Source organism: Montipora foliosa, chromosome 2, assembly GCF_036669935.1.
Source record: "Montipora foliosa isolate CH-2021 chromosome 2, ASM3666993v2, whole genome shotgun sequence".
Lineage (NCBI taxonomy): Eukaryota > Metazoa > Cnidaria > Anthozoa > Scleractinia > Acroporidae > Montipora > Montipora foliosa.
In genome coordinates this window covers 15,862,517-15,870,016 of record NC_090870.1, presented here as the reverse complement: position 1 = coordinate 15,870,016, position 7,500 = coordinate 15,862,517, and the positions used below count along the sequence as shown (strand labels likewise).

Below are 7,500 nucleotides of genomic sequence, written 5' to 3'. Positions count from 1 at the left end.
GACTGTACTTCGTATAAGTTGAACAAAAAGGGAAATGTCAGTTTGAGGGATGGAAAGAAGTGATAACCTGCAATTTTCATTACAGAGAAACGAATGAGAAAAGATCGAAAATCGAAAAAAACGGTCCTAGAGCATTAGAGTTCGCCTACTTCGCATCAATTTCATTAGTATTTTGTTAAACTAAGTGAATCTGTATTCGTTTCGGTTTTATAAGGTAAATATATAATGTAAATTGACTGTAAAGGATTTGTATGGCCGTCAGCGATAAAATGCCTAAACAAAGCCCAGTCAAAGTGTTCCAGTTCGCGTCCCAGTTCGTCGAGTACAACCACTTTGCATCGGTTCAGTTACATTTTGCACTTCCTGATTGAAATTTCTTTCGGTATTTAACTTTAAAAACACCAAAAATTTCAGTATGGACTCCACGGCGAAATTTCCTGCTATTCGCTTTTTAATATCTCCGCGAAAAATCACCCAAATTTTTTAGCAAAACCTATCGCTCGAGAGATAATAGACCTTTTCAGCTTGTACGTTTTGTTTTCCCATTTCAGACCACATGATGTTACTCTAGGGAACAGCGTCTTTCAAGTGTCGTCTTATGCACGTGCATATGTATGCATAACTTATGAAAAAACAAAAGAAACATTCCCTTGAGAACATCACGTGGTCTGAAATGGGAAAACAAAATGTACAAGCCGAAAAGGTCTATTTCTTGCGTTTTGAACACATTTCAGAATAATAGACAGTATTTTCGTTCAGCGGTTACTTTTTGACTGTAAATACGGTCATGTTTGTGTATCGTAACCATGAGCCCGTACTCGGCCGGATATAACAGCGGCTTAGACCATTAAAGAAACATGTACATATAATTATCGCAAAAAATGTGGTTCGAAATTTCTGGCGATGAAGCTTACGCGTTGTAATTTGCTTACTCGACTGCCATTTCACAGTCAAACAAAGCAGCTCACGACTGGAGATCCATTTCACACAAATGGAAATTTATTGCCCACAGAAAATAAATGGATTTATGCTGAGTGTGGCATGCGTAGTTAATTATTTCGCATGTGGCAGTTTGGGCATTTCTGTCATCCGGGATTTTCTGGCGATCATTCATCATTTGTACAAGCTAGGCGGAGACTGATTCAACAGAGTCAAATCAACTTTCCCTCCCCACCCTCCCTATTTTTATTTTCTTGTGGGTGGGGTGTGTCCAATCACCTTTGCTAGGATCATGTCTTCTATATTTGGGTATTTCCTAGGTTACCATGCTGATTTTCAATAAACGGCCTAGGCCATCAGGGCTTGGCCAAAATATCCCAAACAAATGTGGTATCAGTTTGTGTCCCAGCAAACGGAGCTCGCCCAGAGCAATGCCTTGTCAACAATATCAGTCAGACTGTATGGAGCATGAAGCATAAAAGCTTATATATCGAAAGGTATTAATGTAGTGTCGACAGTCGCCACAGTAATGATGAATTCAGTTCCACAATAAGCAATTGTAACATGCTACAAAACCGCGCGACAAACAAGACAAACGATTGTTATGTAACTCAATCGCTATTGGAGATTTTGCCGAAAGTCCGCGCAGGTTCTAGTTTATGAAACCGCTTTCCAAATTCTTATCTGGCCAAAAAGAACCTAAACTGTCTCAAATATCAGGGCCACCCAACGAGCAAATTAAGCCAAAAGCCTTTGAAAGACGTTTCTAGGCTGAGCCTCCTTGTAATGTATATAGAGTGTCTAAAGAGATGTTTTAATCACTGTCTCGTTGTGTTCCGTTACGTTATTTAAGCAGTTTAGTTGCTCCATACACTACATTTTGGGCGACGAGGAACGTGTACGAACGCACACTGCAAGGTAGACAAAGGAAGGGAAGTCTACGTGAATCATGCCCACGTTTGGGAAGTTGGACGAGTACAACGAAAGTGAAGATTGGCGCCATTACATCGAGCGTGTAAACCATTTCTTCAAAGCGAATAAAATCACAGATCCTGACAAGAGGAGATTCATTTTTCTGGTTTGTGTGGGAGCGAAAACGTATAAACGGGTGCGAAGATCCAAAGATTAAAAGCTATGAGAATTTAGCAAAACTCCTCCAAGACCATTTCATGCTTAAACCTTCGGCTATTGTTCAGCGATTCAAGTTTAACACACGCTCTCAGCAACCAGGTGAGACCATTGCAATGTTTTTAGCTGAATTAAGACACCTGTGTGAACACTGTGAATTTGGAATTACGTTGGATGAGATGCTTCGTGATCGACTGGTGTACATGTGTGGTGTTCGTAATATCAGAATACAGCGCCGATTATTAGCAGAGCCCAAATTAACATTGAAGCGGGCAATTGATCTAGCTCTTGCCATTGAAGCAGCAGATACGTATGCTTCAGAGATACAGAAGGAAGACGGTCAGGGAGGGGATCCCTCTGTCAACAAGGTAGACGTCAAAGTTAATAAGTGAAGCGAAGTTAAGTGCTCTAGTTGTGGCGGCAACCACTATCCCAAACGCTGTCATTCTAAAGATGCCAAATGCTACCAATCTTCTCGAAGATGCCATGCAAACACCAAGGGAAGGAACACCAAGGGAGGAACAGGGTGTGGATGCATATTCCTTGTTTAACTTTGGCAGTCAACGGCCATCACCCTACAAAGTACAGCTAAGTGTTGCTGGGCAACCCATGGAAATGGAAGTTGACACGGGGACCTCCTTGTCTGTGATTAGCGAGGGACAATATCACTACCTTTTTTCAGCAGGTCAAGCACCCCAACTTGCAATTGTAGAGTCAGGAATCGTCCTTCGCACATATACCGGGGAAGAAGTCAAACCTAAAGGGTCTTGTTCTGTGAATGTGTGTTACGACCGGGTTGAATACTCCCTCCCGCTTTTGGTTGAAAGGGGCAAGGGCCATGCTTTGCTAGGAAGGAACTGGCTCCAAAAAAAAAAATACTGAGCTGAATTGGCCCATAATCAAACAACTTTCGTCACACAATAAGCGACTGAAAGAGATTTTGCAAAAACATGCTCAGCTGTTTGAGGAAGGGCGTGGAACTGTACAAGGGACAGAGGCCAAAATACACGTTGACGTGGGGTCAACGGGGATTTTGGCTACCCCTATCTTCCATAAAGCCAGACCAGGACCGTATGCTCTGAGGGAGAAAATTGAACAAGACCTAGAAAGACTTTAAAGGGCAGGGACCATTGAACCAGTCCAATATTCCGAGAGCGCCATTCCGATTGTCCCTGTCATGAAAAGTGACGGCACTGTAAGAGTCTGCGGAGACTATAAGCTCACTGTTAATAAAGTGTCAAATTTGGATGGCTATCCTATTCTCAAGCTTGATGATCTGTATAGAAAATTCGTTGGAGGTCAAACCTTTACTGAGCTAGATTTAAGCCATGCCTATGAACAGATGCTTGTAGATGAGAACTCTAAGGAATTTTTAACGATTGACACACATAAGGGCTTATACAGGTATAACCGTCTCCCTTACGGGGTAACCTCAGCACCTGGTATTTTCCAGAGTACTATGGAGGGTTTGCCTCAAGGAATCTCCTCAACGGGAGTTCTGTCAGATAACATCCTTACTACAGGCCCCAAGACTGAAGCGCACTTAGACAACATCGAGAAAGTTTTGAGACGCCTCTCTGAAGCTGGTCTACGACTCAAGGCAGTAAAGTGTCAGTTCATTAAGTCAGTTTTTGGCTGCCTGGGGTACCGAGTTGATGCAGAAGGTTTTCATCCTGTTGAAGCAAAAGTGAAGGCCATTCAAGAGGCCCCAGCACTGAAAAACCAAAAACCAGCTTCATTCATCAGACCTACTAGTAAATTATGATCCCGAGAAAGAGCTGGTGGTATCCTGTGATGCATCACCCTATGGCGTTGGCGCAGTTCATTCCCATGTTATGGAAGATGGATCCGAAAGACTTGTGGCATACGCCTCGTGTACACTCTCTACGGCAGAAAGGAACTACGGTCTCCTAGATAAAGAAGCACTAGCTGTAGTTTTTGCTGTGAAAAAGTTCCACCAATTTCTTTATGGTCGCCATTTTAAGATTTGCAGGGATCACAAACCACTTTTGGGGCTGCTGCACCCTGAAAAAGCCACGGCTTTAATGGCCTCAAGCAGGATGCAGATGTGGGCATTGACTTTGCTAGCTTATGAGTATGAACTGTTGTATCGCCCAGGAAATGAGAATGGTAATGCGGATGGACTCAGTCGGCTACCCGTTTTGGATGTCCCGGGGTCCACAACCGTCCCAGGGGACAAGGATGGCCTTCAGAAGTAGACGAAGAAGCCTTGCAGCCCTATTTTATTAGAGGCAAAGAATTGAGTGTACATGCTGGCTGCCTCTTATGGGGAGCTCGGGTCATAGTACACCCTCATGGGAGAGACGAGGTGTTGAACATATTACATGATACTCACACGGGAATAGTCAAAATGAAGAGTTTAGCCAGGAGCTATGTATGGTGGCCCAAAATGGACACGAATTTAGAAGAGAAAGTGAAAAGTTGTGCTACCTGTCAGAGTCACCAAAAGACCCCTCCCTGTTCGCGAATGTACATAGATTATGCGGGACCTTTCATTGGAAAGATGTTCTTGCTGATCATTGACGCCCATTCCAAGTGGATGGATATCCACTGTGTGAACTCTGCCACTTCCAGTGTGACCATAGACAAGATGAGGTCAACTTTGGTTTGGTTTACCAGGACTGTTGCGTCCGATAATGGGTCCAATTTTGTGAGTAGTGAATTTAAGTCATTTTTGAAAAAAAATAGCATCAAGCACATTACCTCAGCACCTTACCGCCCTAGTACAAATGGTCTGGTTGAGCGAGTGGTACAGACCTTTAAGCAAGGGATGAAGAAACAAGGGGACGGTTCTGTTGACACCAAGTTGGCTGGTTTTCTTCTAAGCTACCAGATTACCCAGCAAAGCACCAGTGGTGAATTTCCAGCTCAGTTACGGTGGGGACGTAGTCTTAGGTCTCATCTCGATCTGCTGCGACCGGATGTAGCAACAAGGGTAGATTTGGCTCAGTCTAGACAAAAGAAACAGCATGATCAGCATAGCCGAACGCGCGGAGTGAAGCTTGGTGATGCTGGGAGTGCCAGAAACTACTTCCGGGGGTCGAATTGGGTCCCTGGAACTCTCATCCAGGAAACCGGCTCTCTTTCTGCGCGAGTTGAACTAGAGGATGGAATAGTAGTTCGGAGACATCATGACCAATTTATTTCTCGTACTACAGAGCCTCTTTGCCCCAGTCCAACAGCTTAAAGGGCAGGCCATAGCTACGTGGGAAGTGCTGTTCCGGAGGTTGTAGCACCCGATGTGAATAGCCCTGAAGCAGCTTGTGGGGAGTTGGAGCCACCCACTACACCACCACCCCGGTGCGACGATATCCAGTAAGGGACCGAGGACCACCAGAGCGTTATTACTGATGGACCCTTCCTACCCCCATGAACTTTTAGATCAAGGCGGTATGCCACATATTGTTTAGGAACTTGAGTGGGAGGAATGTGCGGTCCTGGGAACTAGTTAGGGGTCACGTGACCAGTGTCGTGTTGTTCTGTTAGTCTGAACCATGTGCTGGTCGACTCGTTGTGTTCTGTGAGGTTATTTAAGCTGTTTAGTCGCTCGATACACTACAATCACCTAGAAGAATTTGATCTGTTCGCATATCTTAGCTGAAAATTGAAGTGCCTGAAAACTTTAGAGAATGATCTCTTCATCTCAGAAATTTCTATCTGAACGTTGCCTTCCAAGAACTTCCAACCGAACCATTTGCTCTTCCGAAACTGCTAGGTGACCTTTTAAGTGCCAAAAATTGCAAACATACCGGCTTCCGAAAACGTAAAGGACTAGTTTTTCCTGGTTGCGAATCCTTTAGGTGATCATTTTAGTAAAGAAAATCTGGAGCTGTCTGGCAACGTAGAACCGAAATTCTTAGAAAAGTTCGATTATCTCGAACACATATTTTAACGAAGAGTATCGTTGGGTGCCCCTGAGATATTGCTGACATGTGCATTAGTTGAAGATAAATGTACTGCAATTCATGGCCAATATAATTATAAATTTATACGGCGTCGAGAGTTCGGTTATAATATGTCTGACGAAATAGAAAATGATGACTGACAAGAAAACTCTCCAATGATGTCTGCTGTAAGCTTGAATGGCGACGAGGTGTGTGATTGTTGAAATTTGTCAGAATCTCTGCGACCACGGAGTTGCAAACGTTTCTAGGCCTTCTTCATGCTTTTTTGAGGCAGCGAGGCATGCATTGATTAAGAAGGAAAACACCTGAGAGCTAACCGTTGTAAATAAGTGTTTTGTCTCCCGCCGTCTATTTCTCTCAAGCAGTTTTACGGTGTTCTTCATTGAAATTCTCTTCTTCTCCTTCTTCGGCTTCTCTCGAGGCTTTCTTCCCTTAAATTTCTCAAACTTCGTCGCCTCTTCTCTCGTGCTCTTTCCTGTTCTTTATCCCGTGTAAAAGTGACGAAGGCCAGTGGGATAAACGCGGGTTGCACAAAAGTTTCCAGCCAAGAAAATTCGGTCATTCGGGCCTCAAAGGAACCTCAAAGCTGCATTTGCAAGATTCCCCTCCCTTCCCTTTCTTAGTCTCCCACCCCCCTCCCCCAGAGACTAAACGGACGGACGGACCCTCTGTCAATCACGTGACAACCAAACCAAGGTTGACCGTATTCCCATATGCCATTTCGGAATTGCGCACGGAACTGGGACGAGTTTCAAATTTGAAACAATCGATAAATTGACACCATCACATAAACGATAACATTGAGATTGGCCATCTGTCCAAGTTTGATGGTTTTTGGTGGAACAGAGACCAAGTTACGGACTTAAAAACATCCTTAAAAATCCACACAAACGCCTCTAATTTTGAGACTGAGTCCGCCGACACCATATAAACTCTTTAAAATTTCTATCAGATTTGGGACAGCTGGAAAATCCTGTCGTGGACCTTCTATTTGGAAATAGATGAGGTGAAAATCACTGTATTTGCCTGCTTTTATGAATATTACAGAAATCGTAAAAAAAATTTAAAGTTTATGTGGTTTAAATGGGGGACACAGCCTCAACATTAGAGATCTTTGTATGATTTTTGACGGTTTTAAGTTCGTAACTACGTCTCTGTTCGACCTAAAAGCATCAAACTTGGACAGATGGCCAAATCCTGTCCAGGGGCTGCTTTCACTTTTTTCTTTTTATTTGCTACCACAAGTCCTGGGACACAGTGTTCTGAAATAACGATAATAGTAACTTGAAAGCAAATTAACAATTAACGATAATCGTCAATTTAAGGTAGAGAACATGTTGTTCATGCCGGTTCATAAGTATGGGACTCTGCCCCAGGCCGCTCCGCTTACAAAGCGATGCCTCACTCGCCTCGCTTTTATGTGCTCGACCCAAGCTTAAACCGCGCGCAGCCATTTTTCGGCACAACTTTCGGCATTTTGTGTACAAAGTAAATTGGTTATATCTAA

General features: G+C 43.6%; 1 protein-coding gene across 2 annotated transcripts in view; it reads left to right on the top strand.

The window, feature by feature from the left end:
* The window catches only part of LOC137992548 (multivesicular body subunit 12B-like), a 64,951-nt gene that overhangs the window by 40,539 nt on the left and 16,912 nt on the right, over positions 1 to 7,500 (top strand). The window contains exon 1 of one of the 2 annotated variants that reach the window (XM_068837926.1): positions 7,438 to 7,500. This exon is cut by the window's right edge and continues 143 nt beyond it. The exons of the other annotated variant lie outside the window; for it this stretch is intronic. The gene's annotated coding sequence lies outside the window, so the exon portion shown is untranslated. Of the gene's footprint in view, positions 1 to 7,437 lie in introns of those variants that run through there. 2 annotated transcript variants of the gene reach the window in all.